This window comes from Dipodomys merriami, unplaced genomic scaffold (assembly GCF_024711535.1).
Source record: "Dipodomys merriami isolate MVZ:Mamm:240054 unplaced genomic scaffold, mDipMer1.0.p SCAF_125, whole genome shotgun sequence".
Classification (NCBI taxonomy): domain Eukaryota; kingdom Metazoa; phylum Chordata; class Mammalia; order Rodentia; family Heteromyidae; genus Dipodomys; species Dipodomys merriami.
Window position 1 is genome coordinate 1,814,324 of NW_027202549.1, and position 17,719 is coordinate 1,832,042.

Here is a 17,719-nt window from a genome sequence, read left to right on the forward strand (position 1 = left end):
CAGCAAACATCTTTCTGTGTCCAAGGCCCATTTACCTCAGTATTTCTTACCTTCTCACACATCCTTTGATATCAAAATAAAAAAATACAGTTGTACACCCAATTCCCAAATGTATTTAGGACCTGTGGTTCTAAATTTGTTCCTCAATTTATCTGTTTTTATTTTGCTTGCCAGTCCTGGGGCTTGAACCCAGGGCCTGGGCACTGTCCCTGATTTTCTTCTCAATGCTAGAATTCTACCACTTAAGCCACAGCACCACTTTTGGCTTTTTCTGTGTATGTAGTACAGAGGAATGGAACCCAGGGCTTCATGCATGCTAGGCAAGCACTCTGCCACTAAGACACCTTCCCAGACCCTCTATCTATCTTTTCTATGAAAGTCTATCATTCCTGTTGGAGGACTTGTAGCCAGGAGAAAAAGCATATTTGACGTTCACTCACTTTTCAGAATTAGAAGCATATACATTATTCTGGAAATGTGTATGAGATGATAATTTTCTTCTGATGGCTCCTTTCTCTGAGGTTAGAGCCATCCTTGTTTTTCAGCTGCTCTGGTGTTGAGCACAAAGACAAGTAATATGGAAGCAAGTGCAAAGCTACCTCTGATCTCCCACCCAATAAGACCTTTCCCATTTTTGGATGGTGGCCTACACTGTGCCAGACACTCTGCAGACTCCTGGGGTCTTTGGTCTTCCTTTCTCATTGCTGGCAAATTGCAGTGTCCTTAGAAGTGGAGAGAAGGTCAGCCATGAAGTACTTCCTTGTTCCTTCTTGCTTAATCCTATTTTCCGATTGACCCTTCCATGAAAATTCCTGTGTCCTTCTTGGAAGAAAGGTTGTGTAAAAACCACCTTAACTATCGCATGTCGGCAACAGCTTGTGATCATCTGCCATGGGGCTCTGTATTTCTTTCACCATCTACATTATTCACCTACGCATTTAATGAGATCAGAGGAGAACGCCCTAATTCGGAGACCTGGAAGGATGGACACCAATCCTACCAAATCTCTCAGCTTCAGTTGTTGTGAAGACATTGAGATTGGCAAAGGATTTATTCATTTTCTATCTCTATATTTTTGGTGTTTCTACACATTTATAATAGGTAAGTAGATGCACAAGGAACATGCGATTTTAAAAAGCAGTTTAGGAAATAACATTTATAAGAGGATATAAAAATAGAAATAAAAATATTTTAAAGCATTTTCTGCAGAGAATTTATCTTGATCAATGACATCCTTTCAAAATTCTCATCCATCTCTCCTCTACCTGTCCAGCCATGAAATATTCCTGATTTGTAAAATATGCATGGGATTCTTGTGTGTTTTTGTTTTCCCTCTTTGCATATGTTTCTCTCTCTCTCTCTGTTTTTTTGTCAGTCGTGGGGACTTAACTCTGGGCCTGGGTGCTGTCCCTCAGCTCTTCAGCTCAAGGGTAGCACTCTACCTCTGGAGCCACAGCGCCACTTCTGGCTTTTTCTGCTTATGTGGTGCTGAGGAATCAAACCCAGGGCCTCATGCATGCAAGGCAAGCACTCTACCACTGAGCCACCTTCCCAGCTCTGCATATTTCTCTCTTTTATTTCCATTTATACTCCTTTATTAGGCAAGTCCCTTGAAATGATGCTCTGGGTTCCAATAGGATACAACATTTGGGTCACCTAGAGTTTATGGAAATTATCTACAATGTAAAGCTAAATTCTGCTGTGCAGATTCATTTCAAATCCTCTGTTTCCTCTGCCTTTGGGATATAGTCTTTTGCAATTCTTTCTCTAAAGGAAGCAGTCAGGGTATTTCTTCATTACCCTTTCTCACCACAGGCAGAACAAACACATTCTGTATTCTTCTCTTCCTTCCTTCCATACTTCCACAATGCCGGAAATTATCAGAAGTACTTGGTATATCGTCTGACTTTTGGGATCAATCCAGCAACAAGATTACAAACCCACGTGGAGGGGATTTCCTTCTTCCCTTGTCTTTCCTTGGTGTGACTTTCATCCTACCTCTCTCTAATGGAGTCCTTTCAGAAAAATCTTCTCAGGATGTGTCCAATTGTTGTCTGATCTTAGGAAGACCCTGTTAAGTAGCCATCAGGAGAAATGATAATGTCCTTTCTCTGAGAGTTTAGTATCAATACTTGATTCTTGTTTCCTACTGATTTCTGAACGATGTCACATAACATTTACCTGTCAACCTCAACTTGACACTGCTCAGTGTAGTCATGAGGAAAATACAAATAAACAGCAAGCCTTCAGAAACTTTCCTTACAAGTATCACATTATCACATTACTGCCTTATTACATCAGCCGATATTGTCTTATTTATTTACTTTATCATGTGTTTGAATGATTTTGTTGATCAGACTATCACAGGTTTAGCAAGCTTGGTCTGACGGCCAGTATGCACATTTGTGTTTCGGTTTGCCCTTTGAGCAATCATACATGTGTTTGTTTGCTTCCAGAAATGATCTATTTTTTGAGCCACACAGGGCATGTGCTGGTTTTCTGCTGTATAATGCCATGTTCAGAGTATGCATAGATTGTTGAATACACTCCACGGCATACAAGTGAACACAAATGTATGAACAGAAGGATTGTAGGTTCAAGGGAGATCACAAAGAGTGTAATTCCTTAGCAAGGCAGAGTCAAAATTCAAGAAAATAAACAAGTGGAAGCAGAGACTTGGAAAAGGTGGGGTGGGGTCACGTGAAGCAGGGTAGACCAATGAAGAGGAGAAGTTGGGGGCGAAATTCAGACAAGAATTCAATGTTTACCCTGCAAAAGAAAGAAGAGGGTGGGAAGGGGTGGGTGGCAGAGGGATGCGGGAGAATGTGGAAAGAAAAGGCGTGGATCAAGTGCTTTGTTTTGTGGTAACACAGCTACTTAGAAATCATAAAACACACGTCAAGCGGTGTTGGCTCACTCCTGTCATCCTAGCTACTCAGGAATCTGAGGATCATGGTCCAAAGCCAGCCCACACTGAAAAGACAATGAGACTCTTATTTGCAATAAACCACCAGAAAACCAGAAGTGGTGCTGTGGCTCAGTGATAGAGCGCTTGCCTTGCATGCATGAAACCCTGGGTTTGATTCCTCAGCATCACATAAGCAGAAAAAAAAGCCAGAAGTGGTGCTATGGATCAAGTGGTAGAGCGCTAGCCTTGAGCTGAACAGCTGAGGAACAGTGCCCAGGCCCAGAGTTGAGGCCCCATGACTGGACCCAAAAAATAAAACACTAGGGCAGAATTTGTCACTTGTTTCTGTTTGCATAGGAGCAATGTCTATTGTGCATTTTTTTTCTTTTTTTTTTTTAATTTTTTTATTGTAAAGATACTCTACAGAGGGTTACAGTCACATGAGTGAGGTAATGAGTACACTTCCTCTTGAGCATTGTTACCCCCTCCATTGTTTTCCCCCTACTATCCCCTCCGTCCCTCCCTTCCCCAAGGTTCTTTTTTTTTTTTTTTTTTATTGTGATTAAGTGATTACTTAATTTCCGGTAATTCACAGTATTGTGGAATAATGATGCTCGTTTAAAGTCACAAGTTCATTCTGACTTTCCTGGAGCAAATTGTCTATCACAGTCTGTAATATATAACGGTGCTCACATGTTATATACCATATATGTGATCAGCAGCATGGGGATATTTGGTAGTGGTTCAACCAGATGAGTGGGGGTTCTTTGTTTCTTAAGTCCTGTTAGTTTTGTCATATCACCTAACATTTTGGATTTATCATCCACTTATCAGGGAGACCATGTACTGTTTGTCTCTTCGTTCTTGGCTTACCTCACTCAACATGATTCCTTCTAGCTCCATCCATTTCCCTGCAAATGCCATTATTTTGTCATTTCTAATGGCTGCATAATATTCCATTGTGTATAGATACCACAATTTTTGGATCCATTCATCTGTGGTGGGGAATCTAGGTTGTTTCCATATCCTAGCTATTGCGAACAGTGCTGCAATAAACATGGAGGTGCACGTGTCCTTGTCTATTGGTTCCTGTTGTTCAGGGTCGATGCCTAGAAGTGGTATGACTGGGTCGTAAGGGAGGTCAATCTTTAGCTTTCTAAGGACCCTCCAGACTGCTTTCCAAAGTGGTTGTATGAGTGTACATTCCCACCAGCAGTGTAATAGCGTTCCTCGTTCTCCACATCCCCTCCAGCATTTGTCGTTGGCTGATTTGTGGATGTGGGACATTCTGACTGGGGTAAGGTGGTATCTCAGGGTTGTCTTTATTTGCATTTCCTTCACCACCAGGGATGATGAACATTTCCTCATGTGTTTCTTTGCCATTTTTATTTCTTCATTTGAGAAGTCCCTCTTTAGTTCCCTTGCCCATTTAGTAATTGGTTTGTTAGGTTTGGGAGGGATTAGTTTCTTGAGTTCCCTGTATATACAGGATGTAAACCCCTTGTCTGATATATTGCTGGTAAATATTTTTTCCCAATTAGTTGGTTGTCTTTCTAGCTTGGTTGCGATAGCTTTATCTGTGCAGAAGCTTTTTATTTTAAGGTAGTCCCATTTGTCGAGTCTCTCTCCAATTGGTTGTGACCCTGGGACTCTGTTCAGGAAGTTCCTTCCTGTGCCTATTAGTTCAAGTGTCTCTCCTACTCTGTCCTGCAGTAGTTTCAGAGATTCAGGTTTAATGTTAAGGTCTTTAATCCATTTTGAGTTGATGTTGGTGCATGGTGATAGGCTGGGGTCCACTTTTAGTTTTCTGCATGTGGCTGCCCAGTTTTCCCAGCACCAGCGGTTGAAGAGGCTGTGTTTCTTCCATTGTATGTCTTTGGCTCCTTTGTCGAATATCAGCTGGCTGTAGGCCTGTGGATTTATTTCTGGATCTTCTATTCTGTTCCATTGGTCTTCGGGTCTGTTTTTGTGCCAGTACCATGCTGTCTTTGTTATTATAGCTCTGTAGTAGAGTTTGAAGTTCGGCATGGATAGCCCTCCCATATTGTCTTTATCCCCTAGAATTGTTTTGGCTATTCTAGGTCTTTTGTTGTTCCATATGAATTTTTGGACTGTTTTCTGTATTTCAGTGATGTACATCATTGAGATTTTAATAGGAATTGCGTTGAATTTGTATATTAGTTTTGGAAGTATTACCATCTTTACTATATTAAGTCGGCCTATCCAAGAGCATGGGAGGTCTTTCCATTTCCTAGTGTCTTCTGCAATTTCTTTCTTTAACTTTTTATAGTTCTCATTAAATAGTTCTTTTACATCTTTGGTTAGGTTAATTCCTAAATATTTTATTTTTCGGGAGGTTATTGTGAATGGGGTTGCTCCCTTTATTTCCTCTCTTCCTGTACATTATCAGTGTATAGGAAGGCAACTGATTTTTGTGGGTTTATTTTGTATCCTGCTATTTTGCCAAAGTGATTTATGATTTCTAAGAGTTTGGGGATGGAGTTTTTGGGATCTTGGAGGTATAGTATCATGTCGTCTGCAAAAAGGGATAGCTTAACTTCTTCTTTCCCTATGTGGATCCCTTTAATGTCTTTTTCTTGCCTTATTGCCCTGGCTAAGGGTTCTAGGACTATATTGAAGAGGAGTGGAGACAGTGGGCATCCTTGCCTTGTTTCTGATTTTAGGAGAATTGGTTGTAGCTTTTCCCCATTAAGTATAATATTGGCTATTGGTCTGTCATAAATGGCTTTTATTGTTTTTAGAAATGTTCCTTCTATTCCTATTTTCTCCAGAGCTTTTAGCATGAATGAATGTTGAATTTTGTCAAAGGGCTTTTCTGCATCTGTGGTGATAATCATGTGATTCTTGACCTTGGCTCTGTTGATATGTTGGATTACATTTATTGACTTACGTATGTTAAACCATCCCTGTGTCTCTGGGATGAAGCCTACCTGGTCATAGTGAATTATTTTTTTTTGTGTTTCTGGATTCTGTTAGCTAGAATCTTGTTAAGGATCTTTGCATCTGTTTTCATCAAGGAGATTGGCCTGTAATTCTCCTTTTTGGTTGGGTCTTTGCCTGGTTTGGGGATGAGTGTGATATTGACTTCGTAGAGTTTGGGATAGCTCCCTCCTTCTCTGTTTCTCTGAAGAGCTTGAGGAGTATGGGTATTAGTTCTTCTTTAAAGGTCTTATAGAATTCTGCTGTGAATACATCTGGTCCTGGGCTTTTTTTTGTTGGAAGACTTTTGATAGCTTCCTGTATCTCATTATAGGATATTGGCTTATTTAATTGGTTAACTTCTTCTTTGCTCAGTTTGGGCAACTTGTATTTCTCTAAAAATGCATCCATTTCTGCCCGATTTTCTTCCTTTAGAGAGTATAGCTTTTGAAAGTAGTCTGTTAGAATTGTTTGGATATCTTGGGTACGTGTTGTGATGTTTCCCATGGCATCCCTAATCCTATTAATATGGGTTTCCTCTCTTCTTTTTTTAATTAATCTAGCCAATGGGCCATCAATTTTGTTTATTTTTTCAAAGAACCAGCTTTTTGTTTGGTTTATTTTGGTTATGGTTTTCTGATTTTCTAATTGGTTAATCTCTGCTTTTAGTTTGGTTATCTGGCTTCGTCTAGTAGCTTTAGGTCCCATTTTTTCTTGTTTTTCTAGCTGTTTTAATTGCAACATGAGATTATTTACTTGGTCTGTCTCCATTCTCTTGATGTGGGCACTGAGGGCAATAAATTTGCCCCTCAGGACTGCTTTTGCTGTGTCCCACAAGTTTCTTTGTGAGGTGTTTTCATTTTCATTGAGTTGTAGGAAATGCTTTATTTCTTCTCTGATCTCTTCTGTTATCCAGGCATTGTTAAGGAGTGTGCTGTTCAATTTCCATGTATTAGAGAAATTTCTGCGGTATGCTTTGTTATTGAGAGCTAGCTTGATTCCACTGTGGTCAGATAGGATACAGGGGATTATGTCGATCCCTTTGTATTTGCTTAAGTTCCTTGCATGAACTATGATATGGTCTATTTTGGAGAAAGTTCCGTGAGCTGCTGAGAAGAATGTGTACTGTGTTGTTTTAGGGTGAAATACTCGGTAGATGTCAGTTAATTCCGCTTGAAGTATGGCCTCTCTTAATTCGGTAGCTTCTTTGCCAATCCTCTGGTTGGTAGACCTGTCCTTTGATGAGAGTGGTGTTAAAGTCTCCTAGTATTATCGTATTGGGATCTATTTTATTCTGTAAGTTTGAGAGCATTTGTTTGACATATCTGGGTGCACCAATATTTGGGGCATATAAGTTGATGATGGTTATATCCTCCTCTTGGATTGTTCCCTTTATTAATATGTAGTGTCCGTCCTTGTCTCTCTGTGCTGATTTTAATGAAAAGTTTATTTTGTCAGATATCAGGATAGCTACACCTGCTTTCTTACTGGGGGCGTTTGATTGGTAGATCCTTTTCCACCCCTTCACTCTGAGTTTGTATGTTTGGCTGAGAGATGGGTCTCCTGAAGGCAACAGATGGATGGGTCTTGTTTTCTTATCCAGTCCTCAGTTCGTTTTCTTTTAATTGGCGAATTCAGCCCATTTATATTAAGAGAAAGTATAGAGAGATGCATTGTTGTCCCTGCCATTCCGTTTTCCTAAGTTTTTCTTCTTTCCTTTCCTCCTGTGCTTGCTCAGTTAGACTTTGAGTAACGCCTGTTTGGGGCAGGCCCCAGTTCCTGGTTGCTTTCTTCAGGTTGTGTCCCCCCTCTTAGAATTCTTTGTAATGCTGGCTTAATGTTTATGTATTCATTTAGTTTTTCTTTGCTATTAAAAGTTTTCAGTTCTCCATCGAATGTGAATGCTAGCTTTGCCGGGTATATCAGTCTGGGTTGGCAGTTATTGGCTCTCAGGGCTCGTATGGTGCTTTCCCAGGCTTTTCTTGCATTCATTGTTTGTGTGGAGAGATCTGCAGTAATTCTTTTTTTTTCCCGTTGTAGTATAGCTCCTTCTTCATTTTTGCTGCATGCAGGATTGTTTCCTTATTATTCAGATCTATCTTTTTTACTATAATGTGTCTAGAAGTGTTTCTCCTGGGGTCTTGCTTGTTGGGTGTTCGATAAGCTTTTGTGATGTAGTTAAGATGGTCGTTTTTGAGGTGGGGAAAATTTTCATTGATTATATTGTTAAATAGGTGTTGCATTCCCTTGCTCTGGAATTCCTCACCTTCGTCCACTCCAATTATGCGAAGGTTAAATTTTTTAGCATTATCTGCTTGCTCTTGAATATCCCTTTGGTTTAATTTGAGTGATTTTTCCATATCTGTCACTTTTTGGTCCAGTTGGTGTATTCTGTCTTCTGTATCTGACACTCTACCTTCCATTTCATTCACTCTGTTGACAGTGGCTTCTATTGTGGTTTGCATGGAGGAAATGGATCCCTTTATGGATTCAATGTTGGTTCTCAGAGTACTGATCTCACCTCTCAATGAGGTATGCATTACCTCTAATTTGGCGTTTATCTCACTTCTTACTGAGGTTTGTGCAGCTTCTATTTTTGCATGCATCTCTTGTTTGATACCCTGTATCTCTTTGGATAGTTCATCCTTGTGCTCTTTCAATTTCTGATCAATTTCTCGCTTTATTTCTTGAGTCATTGCCTCCAGCAACCCTTGGATGTAGCTTTTGTCTTCCATTCCTGCTTTGCTCCCACTGGGGCTCTCCCCTGCGTGGCTGCTGGCTTTTGAGGTGAGCTTGCTCTCCTGGGTGGTGGTAAACCTTGTGATTTTTCTCTGTGATTTTCGCATGGAGGTTCAGGAGACTGCTCTTCAATTTTGTTTTGGTGGTCTGTCTTTGCTTGGTTGCTGATTCTGTATTGGTAGAGAGAGTCTGTGCCTGATCTGGGTTCTGTTGGGAGCCTATTTCCAGCTGCTATTCTGACTTACTTAGGATTCTCAGCTCTCTGCTGTAGATTGCTGGCAGTTCCCGCCTTTGGAAGGGTTGAGCAGCCTAGACTGCTTGTGTTTGCTCCTACGGGTGCTCTTGTGAAGAACAGATGCTCTGGATGCACTCTCCCAAATGCTGGAGTCTGCTATGGGCTCCTGATGTGTTTTTGTTTGTTTGTTTTGGGCTGGTTGTGGGCTTGAACTCTAGGTTTGGGTGCTGTCCCTCAGCTTTTCAGCTCAAGGCTGGCACCCTACCATTTGAGCCACAGCACCACTTCTGACCCTTTTTGCTTTTGTGATGCTGAGGAATCAGATCCAGGGCCTCATACATCCAAGACTAACACTCTATTGCTGAGCCGCCTTAACAGTCTGAGCTCCTGCTTACTATCAGGCGGTGGCAGCCTGTGTTGCCCAATTCCCAGTCTAGGGTATATGGGTGGAGTTTTGGTGGGGTTTAGGCTTCTCTTGTCCTGGGCCTCCAGGTCTTTTGTTGGCACAGGCGTGCTTCCCGGGGAGTGTTGTTTCCTGGTTTTCTCCCCTCTGTTGAGGCGTATGCTCAGCTTTTTACTTCAATTGGGAGGAGTTGGTTGTGTTGTTCAGGCGCCGGATCCCCGGGCCTGGTTCCAGCCCCAGCCTGGAGCGCGCTTGTTAGGCCTGTGCTGATGTGTGTACCACCTAGGTTATTCTATTGTGCATTTTATTTTATTTTTTTTTTAATTTTTTTATTGTAAAGATTCTATACAGAGGGTTACAGTTACATGAGTGGGGTAATGAGTACACTTCCTCTTGAACATTGTTACCCCCTCCATTGTTTTCTCCCTACCATCCCCTCCCTCCCTCCCTTCCCCAAGGTTCTTTTTTTTTTTTTTTTTTGATTGTGATTAAGTGATTACTTAATTTCCGGAAATTCACAGTATTGTGGAATAATGATGCTCATTTAAAGTCACAGGTTCATTCTAACTTTCCTGGAGCAAATTGTCTATCACAGTCTGTAATATATAACGGTGTTCATATGTTATATACCATACACGTGATCAGCAGCATGGGGATATTTAGTAGTGGTTCAACCAGATGAGTGGGAGTTCTTTGTTTCTTAAGTCCTGTTAGTTTTGTCATATCACCTAACATTTTGGATTTATCATCCGCTTATCAGGGAGACCATGTACTGTTTGTCTCTTCGTTCTTGGCTTACCTCGCTCAACATGATTCCTTCTAGCTCCATCCATTTCCCTGCAAATGCCATTATTTTGTCATTTCTAATGGCTGCATAATATTCCATTGTGTATAGATACCACAATTTTTGGATCCATTCATCTGTGGTGGGGCATCTAGGTTGTTTCCATATCCTAGCTATTGTGAACAGTGCTGCAATAAACATGGAGGTGCACGTGTCCTTGTATATTGGTTCCTGTTGTTCAGGGTAGATGCCTAGAAGTGGTATGACTGGGTCGTAAGGGAGGTCAATCTTTAGCTTTCTAAGGACCCTCCAGACTGCTTTCCAAAGTGGTTGTATGAGTGTACATTCCCACCAGCAGTGTAATAGCGTTCCTCGTTCTCCACATCCCCTCCAGCATTTGTCGTTGGCTGATTTGTGGATGTGGGACATTCTGACTGGGGTAAGGTGGTATCTCAGGGTTGTCTTTATTTGCATTTCCTTCACCACCAGGGATGATGAACATTTCCTCATGTGTTTCTTTGCCATTTTTATTTCTTCATTTGAGAAGTCCCTCTTTAGTTCCCTTGCCCATTTAGTAATTGGTTTGTTAGGTTTGGGAGGGATTAGTTTCTTGAGTTCCCTGTATATACAGAATGTTAACCCCTTGTCTGATATATTGCTGGTAAATATTTTTTCCCAATTAGTTGGTTGTCTTTCTAGCTTGGTTGCGATAGCTTTATCTGTGCAGAAGCTTTTTATTTTAAGGTAGTCCCATTTGTCGAGTCTCTCTCCAATTTGTTGTGACCCTGGGACTCTGTTCAGGAAGTTCCTTCCTGTGCCTATTAGTTCAAGTGTCTCTCCTACTCTGTCCTGCAGTAGTTTCAGAGATTCAGGTTTAATGTTAAGGTCTTTAATCCATTTTGAGTTGATGTTGGTGCATGGTGATAGGCTGGGGTCCACTTTTAGTTTTCTGCATGTGGCTGCCCAGTTTTCCCAGCACCAGCGGTTGAAGAGGCTGTGTTTCTTCCATTGTATGTCTTTGGCTCCTTTGTCGAATATCAGCTGGCTGTAGGCCTGTGGATTTATTTCTGGATCTTCTATTCTGTTCCATTGGTCTTCGGGTCTGTTTTTGTGCCAGTACCATGCTGTCTTTGTTATTATAGCTCTGTAGTAGAGTTTGAAGTTCAGCATGGATAGCCCTCCCATATTGTCTTTATCCCCTAGAATTGTTTTGGCTATTCTAGGTCTTTTGTTGTTCCATATGAATTTTTGGACTGTTTTCTGTATTTCAGAGATGTACGTCATTGGGATTTTAATAGGAATTGCGTTGAATTTGTATATTAGTTTTGGAAGTATTACCATCTTTACTATATTAAGTCGGCCTATCCAGGAGCATGGGAGGTCTTTCCATTTCCTAGTGTCTTCTGCAATTTCTTTCTTTAACTTTTTATAGTTCTCATTAAATAGTTCTTTTACATCTTTGGTTAGGTTAATTCCTAAATATTTTATTTTTCGGGAGGTTATTGTGAATGGGGTTGCTCCCTTTATTTCCCTCTCTTCCTGTACATTATCAGTGTATAGGAAGGCAACTGATTTTTGTGGGTTTATTTTGTATCCTGCTATTTTGCCAAAGTGATTTATGATTTCTAAGAGTTTGGGGATGGAGTTTTTGGGATCTTGGAGGTATAGTATCATGTCGTCTGCAAAAAGGGATAGCTTAACTTCTTCTTTTCCTATGCGGATCCCTTTAATGTCTTTTTCTTGCCTTATTGCCCTGGCTAAGGGTTCTAGGACTATATTGAAGAGGAGTGGAGACAGTGGGCATCCTTGCCTTGTTCCTGATTTTAGGAGAATTGGTTGTAGCTTTTCCCCATTAAGTATAATATTGGCTATTGGTCTGTCATAAATGGCTTTTATTGTTTTTAGAAATGTTCCTTCTATTCCTATTTTCTCCAGAGCTTTTAGCATGAATGAATGTTGAATTTTGTCAAAGGCCTTTTCTGCATCTGTAGCGATAATCATGTGATTCTTGACCTTGGCTCTGTTGATATGTTGGATTACATTTATTGACTTACGTATGTTAAACCATCCCTGTGTCTCTGGGATGAAGCCTACCTGGTCATAGTGAATTATTTTTTTTATGTGTTTCTGGATTCTGTTAGCTAGAATCTTGTTAAGGATCTTTGCATCTGTGTTCATCAAGGAGATTGGCCTGTAATTCTCCTTTTTGGTTGGGTCTTTGCCTGGTTTGGGGATGAGTGTGGTATTGGCTTCGTAGAATGAGTTTGGGATAGCTCCTTCCTTCTCTGTTTCTCTGAAGAGCTTGAGGAGTATGGGTATTAGTTCTTGTTTGAAGGTCTTATAGAATTCTGCTGTGAATCCATCTGGTCCTGGGCTTTTTTTTGTTGGAAGACTTTTGATAGCTTCCTGTATCTCATTATAGGATATTGGCTTATTTAATTGGTTAACTTCTTCTTTGCTCAGTTTGGGCAACTTGTATTTCTCTAAAAATGCATCCATTTCTGCCCGATTTTCTTCCTTTAGAGAGTATAGCTTTTGAAAGTAGTCTGTTAGAATTGTTTGGATATCTTGGGTACGTGTTGTGATGTTTCCCATGGCATCCCTAATCCTATTAATATGGGTTTCCTCTCTTCTTTTTTTAATTAATCTAGCCAATGGGCCATCAATTTTGTTTATTTTTTCAAAGAACCAGCTTTTTGTTTGGTTTATTTTGGTTATGGTTTTCTGATTTTCTAATTGGTTAATCTCTGCTTTTAATTTGGTTATCTGGCTTCTTCTAGTAGCTTTAGGTCCCATTTTTTCCTGTTTTTCTAGCTGTTTTAATTGCAACATGAGATTATTTACTTGGTCTGTCTCCATTCTCTTGATGTGGGCACTGAGGGCAATAAATTTGCCCCTCAGGACTGCTTTTGCTGTGTCCCACAAGTTTCTTTGTGAGGTGTTTTCATTTTCATTGAGTTGTAGGAAATGCTTTATTTCTTCTCTGATCTCTTCTGTTATCCAGGCATTGTTAAGGAGTGTGCTGTTCAATTTCCATGTATTGGAGAAATTTCTGCGGTATGCTTTGTTATTGAGAGCTAGCTTGATTCCACTGTGGTCAGATAGGATACAGGGGATTATGTCGATCCCTTTGTATTTGCTTAAGTTCCTTGCATGAACTATGATATGGTCTATTTTGGAGAAAGTTCCGTGAGCTGCTGAGAAGAATGTGTACTGTGTTGTTTTAGGGTGAAATACTCGGTAGATGTCAGTTAATTCCGCTTGCAGTATGGCCTCTCTTAATTCGGTAGCTTCTTTGCCAATCCTCTGGTTGGTAGACCTGTCCTTTGGTGAGAGTGGTGTGATAAAGTCTCCTAGTATTATCGTATTGGGATCTATTTTATTCTGTAAGTTTGAGAGCATTTGTTTGACATATCTGGGTGCACCAATATTTGGGGCATATAAGTTGATGATGGTTATATCCTCCTCTTGGATTGTTCCCTTTATTAATATGTAGTGTCCGTCCTTGTCTTTCTGTACTGATTTTAATGAAAAGTTTATTTTGTCAGATATCAGGATAGCTACACCTGCTTTCTTACTGGGGGCGTTTGATTGGTAGATCCTTTTCCACCCCTTCACTCTGAGTTTGTTTGTATGTTTGGCTGAGAGGTGGGTCTCCTGAAGGCAACAGATGGATGGGTCTTGTTTTCTTATCCAGTCCTCAGTTCGTTTTCTTTTAATTGGCGAATTCAGCCCATTTATATTAAGAGAAAGTATAGAGAGATGCATTGTTGTCCCTGCCATTCCGTTTTCCTAAGTTTTTCTTTTTTCCTTTCCTCCTGTGCTTGCTCAGTTAGACTTTGAGTAACGCCTGTTTGGGGCAGGCCCCAGTTCCTGGCTGCTTTCTTCAGGTTGTGTCCCCCCTCTTAGAATTCTTTGTAATGCTGGCTTAATGTTTATGTATTCATTTAGTTTTTCTTTGCTATTAAAAGTTTTCAGTTCTCCATCAAATGTGAATGCTAGCTTTGCCGGGTAGATCAGTCTGGGTTGGCAGTTATTGGCTCTCAGGGCTCGTATGGTGCTTTCCCAGGCTTTTCTTGCATTCATTGTTTGTGTGGAGAGATCTGCAGTAATTCTTATTTTTTTCCCATTGTAGTATAGCTCCTTCTTCATTTTTGCTGCATGCAGGATTGTTTCCTTATTATTCAGATCTATCATTTTTACTATAATGTGTCTAGAAGTGTTTCTCCTGGGGTCTTGCTTGTTGGGTGTTCGATAAGCTTTTGTGATGTAGTTAAGATGGTCGTTTTTGAGGTGGGGAAAATTTTCATTGATTATATTGTTAAATAGGTGTTGCATTCCCTTGCTCTGGAATTCCTCACCTTCGTCCACTCCAATTATGCGAAGGTTAAATTTTTTAGCATTATCTGCTTGCTCTTGAATATCCCTTTGGTTTAATTTGAGTAATTTTTCCATATCTGTCACTTTTTGGTCCAGTTGGTGTATTCTGTCTTCTGTATCTGACACTCGACCTTCCATTTCATTCACTCTGTTGACAGTGGCTTCTATTGTGGTTTGCATGGAGGAAATGGATCCCTTTATGGATTCAATGTTGGTTCTCAGAGTACTGATCTCACCTCTCAATGAGGTATGCATTACCTCTAATTTGGCGTTTATCTCACTTCTTACTGAGGTTTGTGCAGCTTCTATTTTTGCATGCATCTCTTGTTTGATACCCTGTATCTCTTTGGATAGTTCATCCTTGTGCTCTTTCAATTTCTGATCAATTTCTCGCTTTATTTCTTGAGTCATTGCCTCCAGCAACCCTTGGAAGTAGCCTTTGTCTTCCATTCCTGCTTTGCTCCCACTGGGGCTCTCCCCTGCGTGGCTGCTGGCTTTTGAGGTGAGCTTGCTGTCCTGGGTGGTAGTAAACCTTGTGATTTTTCTCTGTGATTTTCGCATGGAGGTTCAGGAGACTGCTCTTCAATTTTGTTTTGGTGTGTCTGTCTCTGCTTGGTTGCTGATTCTGTATTGGTAGAGAGAGTCTGTGCCTGATCTGGGTTCTGTTGGGAGCCTATTTCCAGCTGCTATTCTGACTTACTTAGGATTCTCAGCTCTCTGCTGTAGATTGCTGGCAGTTCCCGCCTTTGGAAGGGTTGAGCAGCCTAGACTGCTTGTGTTTGCTCCTACGGGTGCTCTTGTGAAGAACAGATGCTCTGGATGCACTCTCCCAAATGCTGGAGTCTGCTATGGGCTCCTGATGTGTTTTTGTTTGTTTGTTTTGGGCTGGTTGTGGGCTTGAACTCTAGGTTTGGGTGCTGTCCCTCAGCTTTTCAGCTCAAGGCTGGCACCCTACCGTTTGAGCCACAGCACCACTTCTGACCCTTTTTGCTTTTGTGATGCTGAGGAATCAGATCCAGGGCCTCATACATCCAAGACTATCACTCTATTGCTGAGCCGCCTTAACAGTCTGAGCTCCTGCTTACTATCAGGTGCTGGCAGCCTGTGTTGCCCAATTCCCAGTCTAGGGTATATGGGTGGAGTTTTGGTGGGGTTTGGGCTTCTCTTGTCCTGGGCCTCCAGGTCTTTTGTTGTCACAGGCGTGCTTCCCCGGGGAGTGTTGTTTCCTGGCTTTCTCCCCTCTGTTGAGGCGTATGCTCAGCTTTTTACTTCAATTGGGAGGAGTTGGTTGTGTTGTTCAGGCGCCGGATCCCCACGCCTGGTTCCGGCCCCAGCCTGGAGCGCGCTTGTTAGGCCTGTGCTGATGTGTATACCACCTAGGTTATGCAGCCTGGAGCGCACTCGTTAGGCCTGTGCTGATGTGTATACCACCTAGGTTATACAGCCTGGGGGACACAGTTCAAATTTCTTCTACTGTTGGTAGTCTTGACCCAGGGGCGCTGTTCCTGGCTTGGGCATTTAAGCTCCCTTCCAGGGGTGCTCTTGCTCTAGCCTGGCCAGCTGAGTGTGCTCCACGGGCTGGTGGAGCTCTCAAACAGTTCCCAGTTTTAGTGGGTCCTGTGGTCCGGGTGTTGGGGTAGGGAGTCTAGGTCAGGGTCTGGGGATTCCCTCCAGCTCTGGTCTCCCTTGAGGGATACACTTCCCCTGTGGGGTACTCACCCTGGAGCTGGTTGTTTCTGTGTGGTGTAGGTCGTCAGTTGTTGTTGCAATCCGGGCTGGGTTGGGCGGTGGTGGCTCTGTGTGATTCTTTTCTGTCTCTGCCTCTGTCGAAGCTGTCGGGTCAAGAGTGTCCCCGGTCAGGCAGCTTCTTCGCGGTACCTCTGGGGCCCGAGTGGCCCCGCCGGGTCGTTGCGATCGTGATCGGGCGGGCGGGTGGGTGGTCTGTAGACAGTTCCCTTTGCGAGCTGCTGGCGGTTTTGGCGGGATGGAACCTCTCTGCTCGGGTGGAGAGTGCCGGGTCGTTGCGATCGCTATCGGGAGGGCGCGCTGCTGGGGCCGAGCGGCTTTGGCGGGATGGAGCCTCTCTGCTCGGGTGGAGAGTGAGGGGTGGGGGTGGGATCCTCGTGGAGACTCCCGGCTGGTAGGCTTCTCTGTTCCTGGCGATCCGCTGTTCTGTAAACCAGTACCTGGTGATCTGAAAGCGGCCCCCTGTGTCTCTGCTGTGTCTCTTGGGGCTCCCGCAGCCCCCGCCGGGCCGGCTGGCCGGCGGCTTGGCGCACTGCCGCGCGGCCAGTAAAGGTTGGGGGAGGGGTCTTCGCTTTTCTTCTGAAATTCTTCTTTTCCTTTGTTTCTTTTTTGTTATTCTCCGCCTCTGGTTTTTCTCTGAGTGTTCGTCTTTTTGTTGTTGTCGGTCTCTTGGGGAGATTAAGCGTTGGAGCTCGAACTCTCTTTTTGGTTGGAGAGAGCTGTGGCGTTTCCCTACTGCCCCGTCGCCATCTTGGTCCCCCCCTCTATTGTGCATTTTAAAGAGAAGTTAAGAAGCTGCTGAAGGCGTCATCTCCAAGTGTGCAATGGCTCTTTCTGTTCCATCCTGCTGTACAACCCTTCCCTCCCATCCCCGCAATCCAGCTGGGAGTCGGTGCTCAAGCTTAGAATCCTGGCTAGACAGGAGATTTGGGAATGGTGGTTGGAAGCCAGCTGGAGCAGGAATGTGTGTGAGCCTGTGACAATTATTCATGCCTCCAAACTAGAAATCGAGCTGTGGCTCCGGTGGTTGAAAGACAACCGTGAACACAAATGCTCAGGCACAGCACCCTGGCCGAGACTTCTAGCCCCAAACACTGCAGAAAATCAACCATCACAACCAAAGGTTCTAGTCCATACAAAGATCTCGGGTTTCCTTCAAGAAAGCCACCTGAAGGGTTGTTATCGCTCCATGTCATTCCTGCCATCAGAAAATGGTTCTCTCTCCTTGTCTTCCAATCCTACATGTTATTCCAGCATTGTTTGTGCTGTGGGGAGGAAGGTGGATTCTCAGTTTCAACCACCTGGGCAGCCTATGCTGTGAAAGCTGAACCCAGAAGATCAGCTGACATCACACATGTGGGAGAATATACAGGAATTCTTCAGGAGAGACCCAGCGTTCTCCGCTGCTAAGGAGGAAGGTTGTCTGTGTGTTTCTGGGCACCCCATTGCTCCATGTCAGCAATCACCATGGGGACTTGTTAATCCTTGTCAGATTCCATGCATTGTCTACACTTGACACATGACAGGGCCCGGTTCTCACCTGGCACCAGTTCTCTCTGCCCATTCTTTCCCCTCCACTTCTTC